The 22,879-nt window shown below is 39.5% G+C and overlaps 1 protein-coding gene across 14 annotated transcripts in view; it reads right to left on the bottom strand.

Moving 5' to 3' along the window:
- Yes1 (YES proto-oncogene 1, Src family tyrosine kinase) overlaps positions 1 to 22,337 on the bottom strand; it is a 107,224-nt gene extending 84,887 nt beyond the window's left edge. For 5 of the 14 annotated variants that reach the window (XR_010054569.1, XR_010054570.1, XM_063266652.1 and 2 more), the window contains exon 1: positions 21,920 to 22,054. The gene's annotated coding sequence lies outside the window, so the exon portion shown is untranslated. Of the gene's footprint in view, positions 1 to 21,468; positions 22,135 to 22,191 lie in introns of those variants that run through there. The other 9 variants (XM_063266654.1, XM_063266657.1, NM_033298.2 and 6 more) reach the window with 6 other exon arrangements.
- Positions 22,338 to 22,879: the final 542 nt, after the last annotated feature.

Below are 22,879 nucleotides of genomic sequence, written 5' to 3'. Positions count from 1 at the left end.
ATGAACCGGATACAGATGTCTCCTGAGAGACACAGCCAGAGCATGTCAAATACAGAGGAGAATGCTAGCAGCAAACCACTGAACTGAGAATCAGACCCCTGTTGGAGGAATTAGAGAAAGGATTGAAAGATCTGAAGGGGCTTGCAACCTCATAAATGCCAACAACAATGCCAACCAACCAGAGCTCCAAGGGACTAAACCCCTACCCAAAGACTATACATGGACTGACCCATGGCTCCAGCTGCATATGTAGCAGAGGATGGCCTTGTTGGGGCACCAATGGAAGGAGAAGCCCTTGGTCCTGCCAAGGTTGGACCCTCAGTGTAGGGTAATGTGTGGGGGGTGGAGTGGATGGGGAAGGGAACACCCTTACAAAAGAAGGGGAGGGGGAAGGGATAGGGAGCTTATGTCCGAGAAACCAGGAAAGGAAATAAAATCTAAAATGTAAATAAAAAAAATCTAATAAAAAAAATAAGTTACAAGCTAGTCAGGGAAGGAGCCAAAACTTATGGCCTAAGCATTTAGTAATAAATAATTAAATCTCAAAGTAGTTATACTCAGAACAAAGAGGCCAAGGGGAAAAGCTCATTGCTATGGGGTGTCTTTATTGTAGCTTGGCCTACTATCTGTTTCCACAGCATGTACCCAATGAATGTTGGTATAAAGTACATAGATAAGAAATAACTTTGGGTTTAGATCTACAGTCCAGTTCTGGTTTGGCCATTTATTATGATCTTTATTTAATTTTTTCTAAACCCAACTTCTTCCCCACTCCCAACCCTGACTGAGTATGAACCTGCAAGAATAGTACCTATCTTGAAGTTGTAAGAACTATTATTATATGCAAAAAACCAAAACACCCCTCTAACAAAACAAACAACACCCCCCCACACATAACCAAAATCCATGGGCTCTCAAGTCTCTAATAAAAAGGGTGAATTGTGTACATGTAACCTATATACTTTTTCACATATAACTTTATTTTTTAAATTATCTTTACCTCACTAAGCTAGTAATATGCAAGTGCTATATAATTAATTTTAAACTATATTGTTTAGATAATAATGACAAGAAAAGTGTTCATGCTCAGTACAGATGGAGCTTATTTCAACACTCTCCCACCCTGTGGTACTAGAGGTTGGACCCAGAGTCTTAGGTAATGTTAGCAATATATCGAGCTATATCCCTAAGCCCTATATGATATATTGTTGGCTATATATGAGGTTGTAGAGCACAAAGAAAGCAACACAAAGCTATTGTTGAAGTCCAGGCACTATGTTTTGAATAAAATAAGGTGAACTCTGTATTAAGCAATACAACCCCCCCCTTCTCTCTTTTTTTTTTTTTCTTTTTGGTTTTTTAGCGACAAGGGCTTCTCTGTATAACAGTCCTGGATGTTCTGGTACTCACTTTGTAGACCAGGTTGGCCTCAAACTCACAGACATCCACTTCTTCCTCTAGAGTGCTGAGATTAAAGGTGTATACAATGACACTAGGCAATTTGGATATTTTCATTTATTAATTTAACTCTAAAAGTAAAGCAATGAGTATTTGTCAACAGGATTATAACTTTTCTTACTAGGTCATAGAAGAAAATAAGCCAATAAAAGACATGGTGTCTCTTCATCTTCCTCCTTTGAAATTTGGAATACTACTAGTACTGACAGGAAGCCGCCCTCTACAGAGCAATAACCAAAACCACTAGGGTTTAATGATGGGAGATTTGAGGGGTGGGAGTGATTTCCTTCTCTGCCATACTATCAAATACTGAAGCATTTTTTTCTTCTTCTCTTTTTGTCCCACACTGGAGAGGAGCTACAAGACGAGTGCTAAGTTTGAGCAATGCATGCAAAGAACTAAGCAAAGTTGGAACAGGATTTTTGTCTCTTGTTATGGTTAGCCCAGAAAGTGTTCTGTAACATTCACTACTAGAAATGTCATTATTAAAATACATATGGTCATTCATTCTCTTAATAAAATTACTTGACTCAGTGAATACTCAAGGCATTTCAGAAGTTCTACAAAAATTGAGTTGATAGATGCATATATGACTAGCATAGGCAAAACAAGGCGACCCACTGCTTTCTTATATGCCCTTGAGTGCCCTTTATATGGTCTTTGCTGTCTTTTTTTTCATTTTTGTACATTTTATTGATTTTGCTGTTTAAATGTCCCTACTGGGATCGAGGAAGGATCATGCCTAAGTGGAAGAAGAGGCTAGGGAAATAACTTGGTAAACTATTTGCTGCCTAAACATGAAAATCTGAGTTCTGATCTCCATCATCCATATAAAAACTAGAGTGGCAGAACATGTTTACAATCTCAGAGCTGGGAAATACTGTATGACACTATTCCTGGAAAGATGAGAACAAATATCTACTCACCCCAGACAGGGAACCAATGATAGACCAAGTTCAGATACTACCAAAGTTCAACTTGATGAACTAACGAGTTCTACTGAGTTTACTTATAGGAATATGGGTGAGGGCTTACTTGTATTAAGACCATAAATGACTTAAAGACAACTATATCACCAAAAGCCCATACAAGCATGAAAGCTGGAAACCAGGAGCACATTGCACAGCCTATAGGAGAGTGTCCTCTCCTGGTAGCCCATTGGCCTGAGCCTTTTATAAACAGCTGTGTTGATCTATGCTTCTTTCAGGCAGCTGTTCTGGTCTGAGTCTCCAGACAGTCCAGCTGCTCTGAGATCTTTCAGGTATTGGATTATCTTGAGAATAATTCTCAGTCTTTACTGCTTATACAGGGGAATCTGATCAGTTTCAGGACTTCCAAAAGCTATTTTGATTTATTTCATATCTAAGGAACTTGCATGTAGACTGCAGTGTTTCCCCTCCTCTTAGAATATCCTGTTGTTCCATTTTCCTTTTTACATCACATCCTGTATCTTAAGGTTCCCTCCAAAATGGGAGGTTTTAATCTCAGGAAACTGCTGTACAATATGGAACAAGAGACAGGAGGATCCTTAGAACTTGCTGACCAGTCTAGTCAATCACTGAATTGTGAAAGAGACCCTGTCTAAAAAGTGAACTGAAGGAGCTGAAGGGGTTTGTAACCACATAGGAAGAACAACAATATCAACCAACCAGATACCCCAGAGCTCCCAGGGACTAAACCACCAACCAAAGAGTACACAATGGAGCGACCCACGGCTCTAGCCACATATGTAGCAGAGGATGGCCTTGTAGGGCATCAATGGTAGGAGAGGCCCTTGGTCCTGTAAAGACTTGATGCCTCAGTGTAGGGGAATGCTAGGGCAGGAAAGGGAAGGGGGTGGATGGGTGAGCACCCTCATAGAAGCAGGACAGGGGGAGATGGTATGGAGATTTCTGGAGGGGAAACTGGGAAAGGGGATAACATTTGAAATAAAGAAATAAATAAAGAAAGAAAATATCCAATAAAATACACACACACACACACACACACACACACACACACACACACAAACGTAAAAGTTTAAGCTGTGTCTTATAGAGAAAACAGAAGCATTAAAAAGCTGCACTTAGGCATGAATTAAAATGTTACTTGAGTTCGATGATGTTACCAAATCAATAATATAATTTAAGGTATCTTTAAACTGAAACAGAAATAATAGTTACAGTTTATTTACTAAAGCTCCTATGATCCTAACTCTGGGCTTCTCCTAAGGAAGAAGCTGATAACATATTAATAGTGATTTTATAGAACATAACCAGAAATAATTATTTTGTGCTCTAGTTAAAGTTCCGCTGCTGTGATAAACACTCTGACCAAAAGCAACTTAAGGGATGAAAGGGCACATTTCAGCTCATAGGTCATTCATTGTTCATTACTAGAAAGTGAGGGCAGGAACTCAAACAAGAACCTGAAGCAGAAACCACTGAGGAGCACTGCTTCTTGGCTGGCTCATTCACTTACTGGCTCCTGGTTAGTTAGCTTTCATATATAGTCCAGGACACTTGCCAAAGGAATGGTGACACCCACAGTGGACTAGGCCCTCACACATCAACCAAAATCAAGACAATATCTAACATACATGGTTACAAGTTAATCTGATCTGTGCAATAGTTCAATGGACAGAGGCTCTCTTTTGGAGACACCATATGCTGTTAACAAGTTAACAGTGAAAACTAACTGGGACATTTTGTATATATAATTTATTTTGATAGAAAATATTGTTATAAGTAGGTTAAATGTCTTCTTTTGCTTGATGCTGAGGAATGAATCTGTAGCCTCACACGATAAGCATACAATGTTACCACCAAGTTATACCCCTAGCTCCAAATGTTTGGTTTTTTTTTTTCTTTTTCTTTTTCTTTTTTTGGTGCTGGAGACCAAACCCAGGGCCTTGCGCTTGCTAGGCAAGCGCTCTACCACCGAGCTAAATCCCCAACCCCCCAAATGTTTTTTTAAAGTGTGATATATATCAATTTTCCTTCTAATAAACATTTATGTAAAGGAAAAATCTAAATGTTATTGTTTTAATTTATTTTTGCAGAACTAGGAATCAAATCTGAAAATCAGCATAACAAATGAAATCACTTCACAGGTAAAGACACTTGACAACAAATCTAATGGCTAAGTTTGTTTGATTCCCTGGGATCCATGTGTCCATGTAGTAGAAAGAAAGAACCAACTTCTGAAAGCTGTCCTCTCATTACCACACATATTTATTTGGGTATATGTGAACACACACACACACACACACACACACACACACACACACACACACACACAGGAGAGAGGGAAGAGATTATTTTTTAAAAGCCAAAAAAAGAAATTAAGCACCTACATTTATAGAATACGAAATTTCATGGAATAGGAATGGAAGAATCCTTCCATAATATTATCTCTTCATCTAAAGCTCAAAGCAATTTTGGAATCACTACTTAAGTGATAAATATTAGAAATGCTTTCATTAAAACTTATAATAATTCTTTAACACAATATGAAAATAATAACAAAGCTACTTAGCAACTGTGCTAGTTAATATTTTGTTAATTTAACAAAAATTAAAGTCATATGGGAAAAAGGAACCTTGAGGGGTTGCCTCTATCAGATTGGCCTGAAGGCAAGCCTGGGATGTATTTCCTTAATTAATGATTGATGTGGGAGGGCCCAGTCCACAATGGACAGTGACACCTCTAGATAGGTGGTCCTGGACTACACATGAAAGCAAGCTGTGGGAGCCATGGAAAGCAAACCAGTAAGCAGACATGGCTTCTGCTTCAGTTCCTGCCTCCGGCTTCCTACTATGACTTCCCTCAGTGATAGATTGTGATATACATTTAAGTTGAAATAAACCCTTTCCTCCCCAAGTTGTTATTGGTTATGGTGCTTTCTCACAGCAATAGAAAGCAAACTAGGTCATAGAAGACCTCATACCAATATTATCCAAACTATTCCACAAAATTGAAACAGATGGAGCCCTACCGAATTCCTTCGACGAAGCCACAATTACTCTTATACCTAAACCACACAAAGACCCAACAAAGAAAGAACTTCAGACCAATTTCCCTTATGAATATCGACGCAAAAATACTCAATAAAATTTTGGCAAACCGAATTCAAGAGCACATCAAAACAATCATCCACCATGATCAAGTAGGCTTCATCCCAGGCATGCAAGGATGGTTTAATATACGGAAAACCATCAACGTGATCCATCATATAAACAAACTGAAAGAACAGAACCACATGATCATTTCATTAGATGCTGAGAAAGCATTTGACAAAATTCAACACCCCTTCATGATAAAAGTCCTAGAAAGAATAGGAATTCAAGGCCCATACCTAAACATAGTAAAAGCCATATACAGCAAACCAGTTGCTAACATTAAACTAAATGGAGAGAAACTTGAAGCAATCCCACTAAAATCAGGGACTAGACAAGGCTGCCCACTCTCTCCCTACTTATTCAATATAGTTCTTGAAGTGCTAGCCAGAGCAATCAGACAACAAAAGGAGGTCAAGGGGATACAGATCGGAAAAGAAGAGGTCAAAATATCACTATTTACAGATGACATGATAGTATATTTAAGTGATCCCAAAAGTTCCACCAGAGAACTACTAAAGCTGATAAACAACTTCAGCAAAGTGGCTGGGTATAAAATTAACTCAAATAAATCAGTTGCCTTCCTCTATACAAAAGAGAAACAAGCCGAGAAAGAAATTAGGGAAACGACACCCTTCATAATAGACCCAAATAATATAAAGTACCTCGGTGTGACTTTAACCAAGCAAGTAAAAGATCTGTACAATAAGAACTTCAAGACACTGAGGAAAGAAATTGAAGAAGACCTCAGAAGATGGAAAGATCTCCCATGCTCATGGATTGGCAGGATTAATATAGTAAAAATGGCCATTTTACCAAAAGCAATCTACAGATTCAATGCAATCCCCATCAAAATACCAATCCAATTCTTCAAAGAGTTAGACAGAACAATTTGCAAATTCATCTGGAATAACAAAAAACCCAGGATAGCTAAAGCTATCCTCAACAATAAAAGGACTTCAGGGGGAATCACTATCCCTGAACTCAAGCAGTATTACAGAGCAATAGTGATAAAAACTGCATGGTATTGGTACAGAGACAGACAGATAGACCAATGGAATAGAATTGAAGACCCAGAAATGAACCCACACACCTATGGTCACTTGATTTTTGACAAAGGAGCCAAAACCATCCAATGGAAAAAAGATAGCATTTTCAGCAAATGGTGCTGGTTCAACTGGAGGGCAACATGTAGAAGAATGCAGATCGATCCATCCTTATCACCCTGTACAAAGCTTAAGTCCAAGTGGATCAAGGACCTCCACATCAAACCAGACACACTCAAACTAATAGAAGAAAAACTAGGGAAGCATCTGGAACACATGGGCACTGGAAAAAATTTCCTGAACAAAACACCAATGGCTTATGCTCTAAGATCAAGAATCGACAAATGGGATCTCATAAAACTGCAAAGCTTCTGTAAGGCAAAGGACACTGTGGTTAGGACAAAACGGCAACCAACAGATTGGGAAAAGATCTTTACCAATCCTTCAACAGATAGAGGCCTTATATCCAAAATATACAGAGAACTCAAGAAGTTAGACCGCAGGGAAACAAATAACCCTATTAAAAAATGGGGTTCAGAGCTAAACAAAGAATTCACAGCTGAGGAATGCCGAATGGCTGAGAAACACCTAAAGAAATGTTCAACATCTTTAGTCATAAGGGAAATGCAAATCAAAACAACCCTGAGATTTTACCTCACACCAGTGAGAATGGCTAAGATCAAAAACTCAGGTGACAGCAGATGCTGGCGAGGATGTGGAGAAAGAGGAACACTCCTCCATTGTTGGTGGGATTACAGACTGGTAAAACCATTCTGGAAATCAGTCTGGAGGTTCCTCAGAAAATTGGACATTGAACTGCCTGAGGATCCAGCTATACCTCTCTTGGGCATATACCCAAAAGATGCCTCAACATATAAAAGAGACACGTGCTCCACTATGTTCATCGCAGCCTTATCTATAATAGCCAGAAACTGGAAAGAACCCAGATCCCCTTCAACAGAGGAATGGATACAGAAAATGTGGTACATCTACACAATGGAATATTACTCAGCTATCAAAAACAACGAGTTTATGAAATTCGTCGGCAAATGGTTGGAACTGGAAAATATCATCCTGAGTGAGCTAACCCAATCACAGAAAGACATACATGGTATGCACTCATTGATAAGTGGCTATTAGCCCAAATGCTTGAATTACCCTAGATCCCTAGAACAAACGAAACTCAAGACGGATGATCAAAATGTGAATGCTTCACTCCTTCTTTAAATGAGGAAATAGAATACCCTTGGCAGGGAAGGGAGAGGCAAAGATTAAAACAGAGACTGAAGGAACACCCATTCAGAGCCTGCCCCACATGTGGCCCATACATATACAGCCACCCAATTAGACAAGATGGATGAAGCAAAGAAGTGCAGACCGACAGGAGCCGGATGTAGATCGCTCCTGAGAGACACAGCCAGAATACAGCAAATACAGCGGCGTATGCCAGCAGCAAACCACTGAACTGAGAATAGGCCCCCCGTTGAAGGAATCAGAGAAAGAACTGGAAGAGCTTGAAGGTGCTCGAGACCCCAAAAGTACAACAATGTCAAGCAACCAGAGCTTCCAGGGACTAAGCCACTACCTAAAGAGTATACATGGACTGACCCTGGACTCTGACCCCATAGGTAGCAATGAATATCCTAGTAAGAGCACCAGTGGAAGGGGAAGCCCTGGGTCCTGCTAAGACTGAACCCCCAGTGAACTAGACTATGGGGGGAGGGTGGCAATGGGGGGAGGGTTGGGAGGGGAACACCCATAAGGAAGGGGAGGGGGGAGGGGGATGTTTGTCCGGAAACCGGGAAAGGGAATAACACTCGAAATGTATATAAGAAATACTCAAGTTAATTAAAAAAAAAAAAAAAAAGAAAGCAAACTAGGACAACAAAGAACAAAATAAAACAAGATGGAAATGAATCTAGACTGTAGTTATTCTTTCTGCATAATCTAAGTAAACAGCAAAAGCTAAGGGAATTAACTGAAAAACAAGAGTAGAGGCAGTTGGATCTCTGTGAGTTCAAGGCCAGCATCGTTGAAAGTTTCATGCTAGCCAAAACTACATAAAAAGATCTCATCTCAAAAACAAGCAAAAAGACAAAAATCAACCAACCAACTGAACAAACAAACAAACAAAATGTACAAGAGCTTTCAACTGAGGACACATTTAAAGTAACTTTAGAAGGCCAGATGAAGTGGTACACACCTGTAATCCCAACAACTGGGAAGACTGAGGCAAGGGGATCACTTAGGTCTATGACTGGGCAACACAGCTAGATCATAAAAAACAAGCAAACAAATAAAGAACAAAAACAAAACAAAACCCAAAAGACCTCCAAAATAAAACAAATAAAAAACTCAAAAAATAACTTAAAAGTATCTTTGCTCATATATATTAGCAAAAATAACAAGTGTTTACGTTCACAGCTATTATAAATAAATATGCTTATGTATTTCAGTTCAGTTTAAACACATACGTGGAAAGACATAAAAATAATTTTAAGTCTATCAACACCTCTGGCTTTAGCATTTTTAAAAGATAAAGGAATATCTGTCATTTCATTAAGAGATAATTACAGAAAAGAGAAAATAAGCCTGGTGGTGTTGCATACCTTTAATCCCAGCACTCGGGAGGCAGAGGGCAAAGGGCAGAGGCAGAGACAGAGGGCAGCAAGCAGCAAGCACTGGATCTCTGAGTTCAAGGCTAGACCAGTCTGCAGAATGAGTTCCAGCACAACCAAGGCTACACAGAGAAACTGGTCTCGAAAAACAAAGCAAAACAAAAATAAAACAATGGTTTAGTGAGTAAAAGTGCTTGCCGCCATGTCTACCACCAGAATTCAATGTTAGGATTCACACAGTGGGAAGAGAATCAGCCTCCAAAAGTCTTCCGACCTCCACAAGCACACTATGCACATGTGCTCCCCTCCTAAGTAAGTGTAAAAACAATTTTTTTAAAGGTAGAAAAGAAATTACTGAATCTTAAAGACACAGGTCGTTTATGACATAAGAATGTGCCATTAACATATGATTTTTATGCATCATATACTCAACCACAGACATAGAGGTTCACACCACAGCTGACAGCCAGTTGTAAAAAGCTACTTTATAATCAACCACCCAACTGCCTATATCTGTTTAAAAAATAGCCTAAAGTACTATCAGGAACCAAAGACAATGATCAGCGTCTATATTCATTAAAATTCACTTTTTAAGGTCATTTAACTTTTTTGTGTCTGTTTTCATGACTTCTCTACTACCAGTGGTGTCCTGGGAATATTAAAATAGTGTCTTTCAAAACTTAAGAGATGGAATTCTTCTGGAACTAAAGACCTGATACCCTCTTTTCCTTTTTTAAGCTTTTTTCATTTTTTATTAAGTATTACATCACATATTAAACACTATAAAATACACTACATCATACCTATTCCATTTCATCAAAGCTCACTAACATGATGTCTGACAATTCTTTTTCCTCTGCCTTAATGAACGGACAGATGTACACAGTGGTCACTTTTGATGAGCAAGCAGGTCAGGAAATATCTCAAACCACATGCTTTGGCCTTGTTTGGCTTTGAAACAGTCCTTGCTGGCCTGGAACACTCTACATATACCAGAATGGCACCAAATGCAAGAGATCTGCCTGACTCTATCTCCCAGTGCTGGGATGGTTAATCCCAGCATCTACATAGATAAATAAACCAAAACTCCATCCTCAGGCTCTACAAAGGTCACTTTGGCTTAGGTTCTTCTGTTACCTTTTTAGTTTGTTCCAGCTTTTCTAACTTAAAGAGTAACTTCTTGTTACAGAAGGTAAAACACAAAAAGTTAAAACAGTGTCTTGCTATTTATTAGTATTATTTCATGTTCCTACAACATTCGAAAAGTCTTATTTGTTCTCTGGTAATATCCTAAGAGGTTCAAAGCCCCCTCCTCTACTATTATTAGAACAGCAACAAAACTACCACCTAACTCCAATAGAAGTGACTAAGACATTTCTGAGACAATGAAGAGGGTGAGGAATTCCACTATAATTTCCACCAGCTGCTAACCCCATCAAATTTGTTGACATCGTTATTTAAGCTCTTTTTTCAATACTAGAAGGACTGTGTGGATAGAATATAATACTAGGTTTAGTCTGAACTCTCCTTTACCACCATAACCAGAATGTTTCATAAATTTTTCCTATGAAAAGTTGGGTGACGCAGGAGAAGATGGTTCAGTGGTTGAAAGAACTTGCTGCTCTTGTGAGAGGACCAAGCATGTATAGTGGTTCAAAACTGTAACTCCAATTCCAGAGAATCTGATGTCCTCTTCTGATGTCCAAGGGTGCATGCACTCACAAAGGGGCACATACATACACTGAAGTATATGCATAAGATAAAACTTAAATATAAACAAATTAAATGCTGCCCATTAGAATCTTAAGCTATACATTTACTAGATTTTAATGTTTCCTAAACTCAGGGTACTTCTTAAAATCCAAAACTGCTTTCCTTAGTGCTTTTAATATAAAACCCAGGATGATACAGCCCTTACCACCAAAGATTTTGTCAAGAATCTGCAGATGCCTAGCATTTTTCCTTCTTAGTGGTCCTAAATTAAGTTCAAAGATCAAATGCCAAATTAAATTTAACAGATCCTCTAGCTTAGATAACAAACTTTCAGAAAGTGCTGAGATATGTGAAGTCTCATAACTAGCTTGCCTCTATAGCAATATTTAAGAAAATATCACTTAGACACCTTTTGATAAATATGCTAAACAAGCTTTTTTTTTTTTTCGGAGCTGGGGAGTGAACCCAGGGCCTTGCGCTTGCTAGGCAAGCGCTCTACCACTGAGCTAAATTCCCAACCCCTAAATAAGCTTTTATAACCAAATAATATGTTTGTATACATATATCTGAATAAACGAGGATATATTCCAAGGTATGATTGAGGAGAAAGTTTATTGTAGATTTGATGGGGAGGGACAGCCAGCCAGAGGCATCTAGAACGGTCTAGACTGAATATAGCCAGCAGACCTGAAAGGGGCCATTAGAGAATCAAAGGGATAGGGGAAGGAAGCAAGAGAGGAAGAGAAGGGGAATGGCAAGCAGACCAAGAGGGAAGTCATGGACCAACCACCCAAGAGCTAGCCAGGGGACCAGGCAGGTATATAATTAAAATGGCTGAGGAATCTGAAGATGGGGGAAGGGAAGTGGAATCCTCTGGGAAAGAGAGGTTTAGGGTAGGGGCAGTGTGAGAAGTGCTGGGAGGAGCCACAGGTACTGAGAGAGACATGTCCTAGGTTTCTGTGATCTGACACTATCACTATTGTTTAGTTACTGGGTCATTTCTGTGGCAGAGATATCTATCTATCTACCAAAATTAATTCTTTCCTCCTATGTGTGAAGTTGTTATGAGAAGCCGGGGTGCCTGACAGAGACCATTTTTCCCAGCTCTGTTGTGGTTTGCCCTGTAGTTATCTGTATTTTGATGCTTATTTCTGCTTCCCCAAGGACGGCTGACTAGTCATGTACTCAGGACTCAGGTGACTTCATCAGAACCTTCTCCCCATTTAATTTGTAAAATACAGGTGAGGGGCAGGTACAGGATAGAAGGAGGCCTGTCATTGGATGAGAAGGAAAGATGGGCAGGAGAAAAGTTTGAGGGAAGAGGAGGAGACGGCAGAGTAGCCACATGACAACATGGAGGCTGACGTTAAGATCCCACGCTGCACCTTTACAGGTCGTTATTAATGTTCTTGAGGGATGGATGTGTACAAGGCTTTGTATGTTTAGGTGGGCAATTATATCTTATCAATTGGATCAGAGGTTATTGTGTTGTGTGTTCTTTCATGTAGCAATTTAAGTGTAAGAAAGTGGGTGGCGGCTAGAGACACCAGGCAGCCGCAGAGTTGGGATGTGCTTCTGGCAAGATATCTACCAGACATCTTGGGGCACGGTGGTGACGGACCTAGTGGGAGATACAAGACAGCATTTTATTTTTTATATTTTTACAACAACACAGCTCTCCTTATAGCCATCTGGTAAATCCACATGACTGGTTTACATTAATGTAATATAACAGGAACTGATAGATACTATAGTTTTTAAGAAGCACAGTCCCTAGACATAAACCGAATGCTCTCATTGAAAATGGTAATTGTGCCCAGGGATAATTTAGTACTACTCTTTAACATTTACCTCTCCTTGACAGTTCAAAGATTAGTCAAGTTAAATGCTTATTTGAATGTACTTGAAAAAACTACTATCACTGAGTTACATTAGATCTGCCACACCAAAAATTCGAGTATAAACAAAAATCTGTGATTGCTGCATGAGTTTAGTGAGATATTTGTTGATGGGTCTGTGATAAGTAGACACTGCCAGCTGCACACCTTAGATTCAAAAACACTTCACAAGGGTCACTGTCTTAGATTCATGGAAATCTTTAGGATTAAAACAAAACTCCCCACCCCAGGCAGCTGACATTCTAGTCTAGAGCTGACACAATAACAGAGTAAAACCTGTCAATTTTCATGTGAAAACTTACTAAACATGTTGACTTACTGAATATATCTATAAAGGACTTGTACTGTATACAATCTCTATGGCATAATGTTACAAAGTCAAGCTGGTGTTCCCATTAGAAAACAATGTTCTAGCTTCTGAGGGAGGACAAACTGTATAGTCAATTTGAGGCATAAAAGGGAGCCAAAGAAGACATCTAAGGTAGTGAAGGAAACGTCAACATAAAAATACATGGCCAAACTAGTAAACAAAAATTCCACTTAAGAGTTTAGATGGAAACTTTATTTTCAGACAGTGAAGAATTTGTATAGCAATATGGTTTACAGGAACAAACCATATGGAAGACAGTAAGAATTAAAAATGATGAACCAGCATGAAAGAACCCCACGGTTTCTTCCAAATGTAGCTTGATTACTTGGTAAATTTCTAACAGGAAATCACCATTCGAAAATTGGGTAAACTAGAAAGCACCTTTGTGCAGCATCATCTAAAATGTGGCAGAGATGAGGCCTGTATAGTTTGTTGCTACTAATTCATTTAAGAATACATAATACAACTTAGATACCAAAGCAATATTTCATATTAGCAATATGAATCAGACTCAATTTGTGTTCATACAAATATGTATACACAATTACACAGGATGGGGAGCTTGATCATAAACAGACAGATTATATACAGAGTATATGGGTCTAAAACTATGGAAGGCAGGATGAGTAAATAAATCATTTTTTGTGTGATTGTTAAATTTAGACAGGAAAAAATACTGAGAAAACATTCTAATAACTGTCTCTGTTAATCTGAGCTAGGCATTTGTAAAGAATCCTTGTATCATTCCATATGATAAACACACAAACAATAGCATCTACAGCAAAAAGCTTCTTCCATTAAAAAGGAAAGTATAAGTAAGAGTTGGATAGTGGCTGATGTCTCTAACTCTACCTCAAGGAAACAGAAAGCAAAGGCCAGAAAACTAAAAATCTGAGGCCGGCCTGGGTTACAGAGACAGTTCAAGGCCAGTTTGGTTACATTGTAAAATGGTGCATACAAACAAACGACAACAAAAATTGTAAGTGAATACTTTCCTTTGCTCCCAATTCAAATATATGATTAAAAATAGACAGAAAAGGAAAAGGCCCTCCTTTTCTACTTTATCTGTTTCTTATTGCCAGGGAATAAAGGTTTTGATTCAAATCAGTTTATGCTAAATCACAAGTATGCTTCTTTTGTGAGTCTATCCTCAGTTGCTCCAGCTATGTCCTCCATGATTTTTCTGCATATGTGGAAACACATTAAAAACATTCATATTTAATATGGTAATCCCTGTTAAGTATTAGTATCCTAATAAACCTGTCACAGAAAATGCTTTTTTATTACTCACTGTCCAAGACTAGGAATGGGTAGGAAACAGAAAAGGACAAAATAAAGAGGAAAATTATAAACTCTATATCACATCAGTCATCCTTTTCCAAAGTCCCCGTCATCTTATTTTTTGAAGTTTCACTCTTTCCTGTAGGGTTAGAGTAGGAGGAAAGTATCAAAAACTTTACTGAGCATGTGGGAGAGACTTGGGAAACTTCTTTACTCAAGGTTCACTAGGAGTTTAAGTGATTCCTATGATTCCTAACAAGTGAAGGGGCTGCAAAGGTAGGAAGGGGGTGGCAGATAGAGAATAGGTTCATCTGCCTCATGCTTAATCTACTTACAGTTTTAGTTTTTCTTAGGGAATCTATTTTGAAGACATTAAAAGGTAAAAACTTCTGATACCCATGGTTGTTGTATTTAAAATATTTACTTTATGTTTAAAAAAATACCCTTAACATTTGTTTACCTGTTGTCAATTAAAAATCAAAAAAACAAGAAACAAACAAAAATACTATATTTGGGCCAGTAAGATTGTTCAGTGGGTAAAGATGCTTATGTAAACCTGGTGACCTGAGTTCATCCTAGGTGAACTAGGAGAGAGGTGGAAGGAGAGAACCTTCCGCAAGTTGTCCTCTGACCTCCTGATACATGCTGTGGCAGGTATATCATTGAATTCACATACACACAGTAACCAAAATCTTTTTAAAAAGTAAATCTGGATTTTATTGACAGCTATTTTCCTGTTAACAGGGTGGCAAAGTCCTCATCCAAATGGACATGACTATGTGATAACTGATTATCTCAGCTAACTACTTCAAAGAAAAGGTAAGAAATCAATTTCCTAATACTGTCACACAAATATGAAGCTTTGAAAAGCTTTGTACTTAACTGTGTCTATATAAGTGCTATATATGCACCCTGACTATACCAGTTATGTTTCTGAAATGAATAGACAACATTAAATCCAGGTTTTTGACTAAACAGTTCAATCGATTTGCTTGAGGCTAAATCTATCTGGTATAAAGGGACTTATTGAAAGGTTGAGAAGTATTACACACTTAACAGCATCAAAAATCTGAAAATACTGTAGTGGATTACCACACTAACACTGTCTACCAATTTATATAATTTACAACAGCCACACAATCATAGCCAATTTTACCAACTGTGAATCCCTAGAAAGCTTCAATAAGGTTGCAGCATTTTTCTAATCCAAATTAGCATAGTTTTGTCACACCATAGGCTAAGTGTCCATTTAATGAATGGAATAACATTGTATTTGGTTAAGAAAATTCACTGCAAAGTCCATAGCTCATATTTTATTTACCACAGACTACCACATTTTAATAAAATTTTGTCAAAAATCACAAAACCTCAACAGTAGCAAAAAATAATATTTTACACATTTATACAATGCTAAATGTTATTGGAAACAATCTGGTTCAACAGTCTCTTACCTAAGAAGTTTACTAAACTGACAAAACTATGGACCTGGTTATTGCCAAGTGGAATCAGATACACCAAATAAAAAAATATTATGTTTACAAAAGGTCACCATTTTTTACTTCTTTCCTCATTATACCACATTTCCTTCTCTGTTCCTTTCCAAATCTCTGAATGCCATTACTTTAAGGGTCCTTATCTGTAAAAGACTAATCATGAGAGAACAAAGGTTAGATTTCAATAAATATGCCTCAGAACTCATATTAACTTATATATGTAAGCCATCAACTCCACCTCACTCTAACTGCTCCTGAATGCTAAGAAACTGAAATTTATTTAAAAGAGAGAGAGAGAGAGAGAGAGAGAGAGAGAGAGAGAGCGCTGAAGTAGCCTAAGACTCTCTACACTGTTAGGAACACAGGCTGAAAAACAGACAATTGAAGTTTCAGTGATCAGTACTTTCCTTCCTGCACCTCCCCCACCCCCCAAAAAAAGCACCAGACGTGTCCCAAGAACTACGCATCCCTTTACATATATCACAGCAAACAAACACATCTCTTTCCTTTCATCTTAGGGAGAAGCAAACCTAAATTATAATATTGTCAGTTTTAGCATGATAAATTACCAAATGCATTTCAGATAAAAACCAAGATTCTTTTCATAACCCCAAGACTTTCTATATTCATTAACTTGAAAGAAAAAAAAAGTTCTGTCATTAAAAGCTAGGCTTAAAAACCAAAATGTCAAAAGTGTAAGAAGTATTCCTTTAAAATAAACTTTCCTAAGACTAGTTTAACTTCAACTAAAGAGCCCTTTTTTTTAGTTTACAAACTTTAAACAATCTTTAAAATTCACATTTGTAAGACTGTTTTAAATTATTTTAGAAAACTTTGAGAGTAAAAAAAACTGCCATTATTTAACTTTAATCTATAAAAAAGTACTAAGCTAATTTTATTAATTTTGGTAAAAATACATGTAAAATGCCTGTTTTATGAAACACATAAAATGGGCTGGAGAGATGGCTCTGCGGTTAAGAGCACCCGACTGCTCTTTCAGAGGTCCTGAGTTCAATTCCCAGCAACCACATGGTGGCTCACAACCATCTGTAAAGAGATCCGACACCCTCATCTGGTGTGTCTGAAGACAGCTACAGTGTACTTATATATAATAAATGAACAAATCTTTAAAAAAAAAGAGTTGAAACATAATGAAACACATAAAATGTTGTGAATTAAAAAAAAGCCCATAGTTATAGTCATATAGTTATAACCAAACCTCACCTTTGATACAATTCAAAGATTACTTCTTGGGCTGATGGGTAGCCCAAACCCAGATGAGTCCAAGCCCAGAACCCACATACCCACATACATGGTGAAAGGAGAAAATGGCCTCCTGAAGACTGTACTCTTATACACACACACACACACACACACACACACACACACACACACACTCACTCTCTCTCTCTCTCTCTCCCTCTCTCTCCCCCCTCCCTCCCTCCCTCCTTCCCTCCCTCCCAGATAGATAGATAGATAGATAGATAGATAGATAGATAGATAGATAGAAAGTGTGAAAGTCTTTTCAAAAAATCTTTACTATGGATTACTATAAAATAGTCCTCGACTCAGGAATACTATATCAACTATAAGAGTCACAGAAATAGTTACAATTTTATGAGAAATGTGCTGTCATGTGAACTTTGTAAGACACAAAGGAAGAAAATATTTTATCAGTCTCTTATTAGTTAAGAGGCCTAATGACAATGTATTCTTGACCACGTCCAGTCTTCTGTATTTCTTCCTTAGGGCTGTACTAATTTGAACTATTTCTAATCCCTACCTCAAATTAGCCACAACCCTGAGCCACCCAGTATTTCCAGGATTAGTGAAAGAAATGTTCCTACATTTTTAGTAGATAGCTGTAAAAAGGCAGTATAAGATGCTGCATTATCATTTCACAGGCAGCAAAATTTGCTCATAGTATCTTCCAGTCTGGTTTGCCATACATAGCTGATACTGTATTTGCATTTTTCCCTTTACTTTTGAAACAAGGTAAATATGGTCTAGGCTGGCTTGTATTCCCAATCCTCCCATCCTACCTCCTCATAAAGACTTCCATGCATTGCTAGTACTTGTACTTGTTGAGGCTTATTTTCTCAAATACCAACAGTAAGAAAAAAGAATTTGGGGTTTCTATTTTCAAAATTCAGACAACAGAGGATAAATTATGGGTAGCTAGTTCTATAACTAACCCCTCTCAAGGATCTTCCACTTTTTGTAGGAGAGTCCAAAATTAGTGTACATCAGCAATCCGGCCATCCCCCAACTAGTAACAGTAGTTAAAGCAGAATGAAATATGTTACATGCTTCTCAAAACCTGTAGGCAAGGAGATGAGGCACTGAAGCTTATAATTCATGCCATCAGTACATCACACTATACTCTGTAATCATAGGATTCTCCATCTTTCTTGGAGTATGTTTCTGAATCTTAAGGTTACAAAGCTCAATCCAGATCGAGACATGCTGCCATCAAGTCGGCTTCTTCCAAGACAACAGCAGTGCTGCAGCAGCCAAGGATTCAATCCTTGGCACAGATTTGCCCAAACGATACTGGCAGCGGCACTGGCTCTTCTCTTTCTATCTCGACTGTTACTATAGCTCCTTTTGCTAAATCTGCCTCTGAGTTTAGACCGGAGCTGGATGGCTCATAATCATCCAGCAGCTGCAGCTGAGCAATACTCAGCTAATTGTGGCACTGGAGCAGCTGAGAGAAGAAAAAAGAAAATATATACCCTATTGTAGTCATATACAAATGGCTGTACACAGTGTTGGTAAGACACCAACACACTTTAATAGGAACAGATTATTTCCTTTGAAGAGAAGCAGTTAGGTCTTGCTAGAGGACTTGTATTTATAGTATAAATAAGTTTAAATGTGAACCAAAGGTGACCTAGCCATGTAGCCCTCTGAACAATGGAAGATCTTACTAAAACTTCCTGTAAATATTCACACAAGGACAGAATCACAAACATCGCCTTTACAACATGGCAAAGTTCCTGTGACATATGAACTTGGCGCAGATGCAATCTCTTCTTCAGTGTTCCTTTATGACAACATAAAGTAACAAAATCAACAGCTAAAACAGCAAGCAACTACACAGAATAAATAAAGCAGCATCAGGCAGCCACTCTGCCTCTCTGAACACACCATTGTCATTGTTTCCTTCTATGACAAAAGGGTATTATTTCTTCAGACTCTACATACCTCATAAAGTGTAATTAAAGGAAAATCACTACACAATGAAGATATCATGTTAAAACTGAAATTTTTATTTGAAGCATTACTGCTTTGGGGGGAAAACTGAATGACCCTTGCTATATCAATTTTGTCATGGTACCTGATTTTCTGAAAGGTAGGTACCTGATAAAAGAACAACACCTATTTATTCAATAAACATGTTACTTACTATTTAGTACTTATATTTAAAATTAATAACACACAACATTTTCTCTCAAAACATTAAAATAACAATAAAAATCAAGAACTCAATAAGAAACATTTCTTAAAAAATTCTCTCATTACTGTACATTTGGAAGTGTATGGTATTTTCGAGTAAATTACACACACGAACTAGTATATGACACTTATGATGCAGGAAATCTAAACCTGTTAGCAAAGAAGAGCCCTTAAGCCAGACATCAATGACTAAAGGTTGTGACAGGAAACCAGATTATCCTAAAAATTAAATTACTAATTTAACCTAAGCACATTTTACATTACATTATATTTAGGCTTCTTAAAAGTATTTTTATGTAAAATATAAAACCCAGGTTAAGAGACAAACATACAAATGTATGACTTGATAAATTAAGACCAGCTCCTCCAAGACCCAAGGACAGAGAACTTTCCTACTGCTGTAGAAGTCTGGCCTTATCACAGCTGCTTCCTTCCCTCCCTATCTTTGTTTTTATGCAAATCACTTCCTTGTAGGTTTTTTTTTACAATAATAATTTGATCATTTAAATTTGCATTCCTAGACATCAGAGCCTAGCACTGTGCTTCAAAAAAAAAAAATTAGTACAGTTTCTTTCCTAAACAATAGTACTAAGACTAATAAATGATGCCCACATTGAAGTGCCTCACTGAATTGGAAGCTAAATACATTTTTTAAAAAATTACCCACAGTAAATGCTATTTACTGTTAGAATTATGCAAATTTGAACTTCAAATAAACAGGGATTAGTAGTATTTCCCTTGTACTGGGTCCCTGCTCTTTTAGCATATTCTTTTATTTACATATGCAATGAAATAAAATTTTATTTGCAGAGACAGTGCTTTTTTGAGAATTTCCTGAACTAAAAACAATGTCTGACTATATATTAATATTATTCTTTGGTCATAAGACAAATTTCACACCTATCCCAAGAAGACAGGTCAAGGCTGTAATTTCACTTTCAGTTGAACAGAAAGGAGTCAATTTTGTGGTTTGTGAAGTCAGCAAAACCTAGCTACAAAATTAAAGGTATGATAACATTACCATAGTTTTATGGTAAAGTACACATTTTAAGAGTTCTATCTTTTATCCTAGAAACATGGAATATAAATAGTCTTGTATTTAAGTTTCAATCAAAAGCAAACTCTCTCTCCCTCACCAAATTTAGGACCCACTGAAATGTCAACCAGCATTTACATTTTCACTGAGGTTTTGCTGGTATTCAAAAATAAGATATAGCTAAATGCTGACATAGCAAGAAGAAGAGAAAAAAATTCCTGAGGAACAACTTTCCTACAGTTGTGTTCTCTCTCATACGTGATGCATTTAAGAACTTTGGCTTTTAATTTAACATCCCCTATCCTCCCACTCAAAATGTTTCCAGTCCACAACCATTGTGCTGGTTAATAGAGGTAGCATGCATTCAGCCTTAAATGGAGTCACATATGCACACTTAGTGACATTTTCATTAGTATGTAATTTAAATTTAGATTAAATTTAAACACAGGATGTTTAAACACTTTCAATTGTCAAGATACTTTTAGTATAGTAATTTTACATAATGCACGAATATACTAAACCACAATATCCTGTGAAATCACTAATGTAAAAAACACAGCTGTGGAACACACGAGAGAGGTACTACGTTATGTTTCAACTGCAGACTTTTCCTTTATTTATTTCGATAACTGTCATTAGTCATTCCACTGCTGTTTCAATCACTTATGCAAAGAATAACCACATCAAAACTACGCTGTACCCCCATTCACTACAGCAATCCCTATGCTAGAAACGATATTCCCACTTTCTTAAAACAACTCTTTCCCAAGCCCAATAGAGCAAAAGCTGGAAGCAATTATCAGGAAGCAAAAAACGCTCAAACAAAATTTTCGTTAACAGAGGAGGACAGAGAGCCGAACCCAAGGGAAGGCGGAGTGGCTTGACACCTTAAAAGTGGCCACTGATTGTAACATGTCCCAACACCCTCAAAACCAAACAAAGGAAAACTTTATAAACACGTCGTGGTTTTCAATCAAACCAAGCACAACTCGCCGCTCACTCTCTCGCCTCCCGCGTTCCACTCCTCGCTCCGGACAGTTGCTGCGGGCGTCCGGCGACACAGACCTCCAGCCGCTAGGACGATAAGGGGCCGCTCCCCTACCTCAGGGTCGCGAGTGACTCCACGCCCTTCAGGACTCAGGGTGCAGCGGCGGCACCACAGAGGCTGGATCACTGCACGGACTCCCGCAGGATCGGGAAGTACTGGACAAGGGCGGGGACCGAGGCACTGGGCAAGCAGGTAGTGAGCCCAGGAGACACGCCCGCCCGCCGGCCGGACCGGGGGAGGGGAGAAGTTTCTCCTCAACTTCCAGACTCCCCGCCCGGCAGGCGGACAGAGCCGGGAGCGGCGGCGCCTCGAAAAGCCGGGGAGCAGGAGGGCGGATGCCGAGGCCTAGAGCAGCCCGGCCAGGGTCAGTCGCCTACGTTGCGAGGCCACGCCGCGAGCTTACCTGGGTCCGGCCGCACTCGCACGGGTCGCCTCGGGGAGAAGGCGGCCGGCCGAGGCGGACGCCCGCGGGGCCCTCTCCCTTCTCCACCTCCTGCTTGCGGGGCGCCGGGAGGCAGCGACGGCCGCACAGCCGGCCCGGGACGCGTTACTTGAGGAGGAGGGAATTCCCGGGCGCCCGCACCCCACGGCCTCCCTCTCTCCTCCTCTCGCCGCCGGCCCCGCCCCTCCGCTCCCGACTGGGGCGGCCGCGCGCCGGGCAGGGGTTGCGGCTACCTGCGCGCGCCCGCTCACCGGAACTCGCGCCCTGCTGCTTGCTTGGAGCGCCTTCCGGCGCGGGAGCTCTGCGCGGGGTCCGCGGGCGGCTGGGAGGCCTGTCAGTGTCACGCCTGCCGGCCCAACATGGCGGCGGGGGCTGGGCGGGCTCCTGAGGGGGCGTGAGGAGAAAGCAGTCTGTGGTTCCCTGCCTGCCCGCGCGCGGACTACCTCTACGAGCGAAGCAGGGCTCCGCCTGGCTCACGGAAACACCGAAGAGTGTGGGGCTTTGTTTTGGGAGGGTGGTCGGGGTTGGGGCTCTTTGGAGAGAGGTTGACTGTTCGTTTCTCAACGTTGTGTCTCCGCACCCTTTGTCACTAATAGTAAAATCTCAGTCCAACCGCGAGAGCCACCGGGGCGGTGCTGACACCTTGGTCGCGGTCCAAAAACGTTCTCGTTTGGCCTTTCCTTAGCTGGGATCCTGTCCCTGCCCCAGAAGCTTCCTGTTGACTGTAGGTCGAACCAGCCTTGCCGGGAGTGGAACCGAAGCTGAGTTGTGTTGGCAACTCTCCCAGGAATGGTGGCTTTCACTTAGCGTGGGACAGCATTTTATTTGATCCTAGTAATAGGGAACCCGAACAGGCACTGTGACTCTGCTTGAGGGCAATGGAAACTGAGGTTAGGGCCCCCCAAAGTGAAGAAGTCACAA

The sequence above is a fragment of the Rattus norvegicus genome, chromosome 9 (genome assembly GCF_036323735.1).
Source record: "Rattus norvegicus strain BN/NHsdMcwi chromosome 9, GRCr8, whole genome shotgun sequence".
Lineage (NCBI taxonomy): Eukaryota > Metazoa > Chordata > Mammalia > Rodentia > Muridae > Rattus > Rattus norvegicus.
The sequence above is the reverse complement of the archived record's forward strand: the minus strand, read 5'-3'. Positions and strand labels throughout refer to the sequence as shown.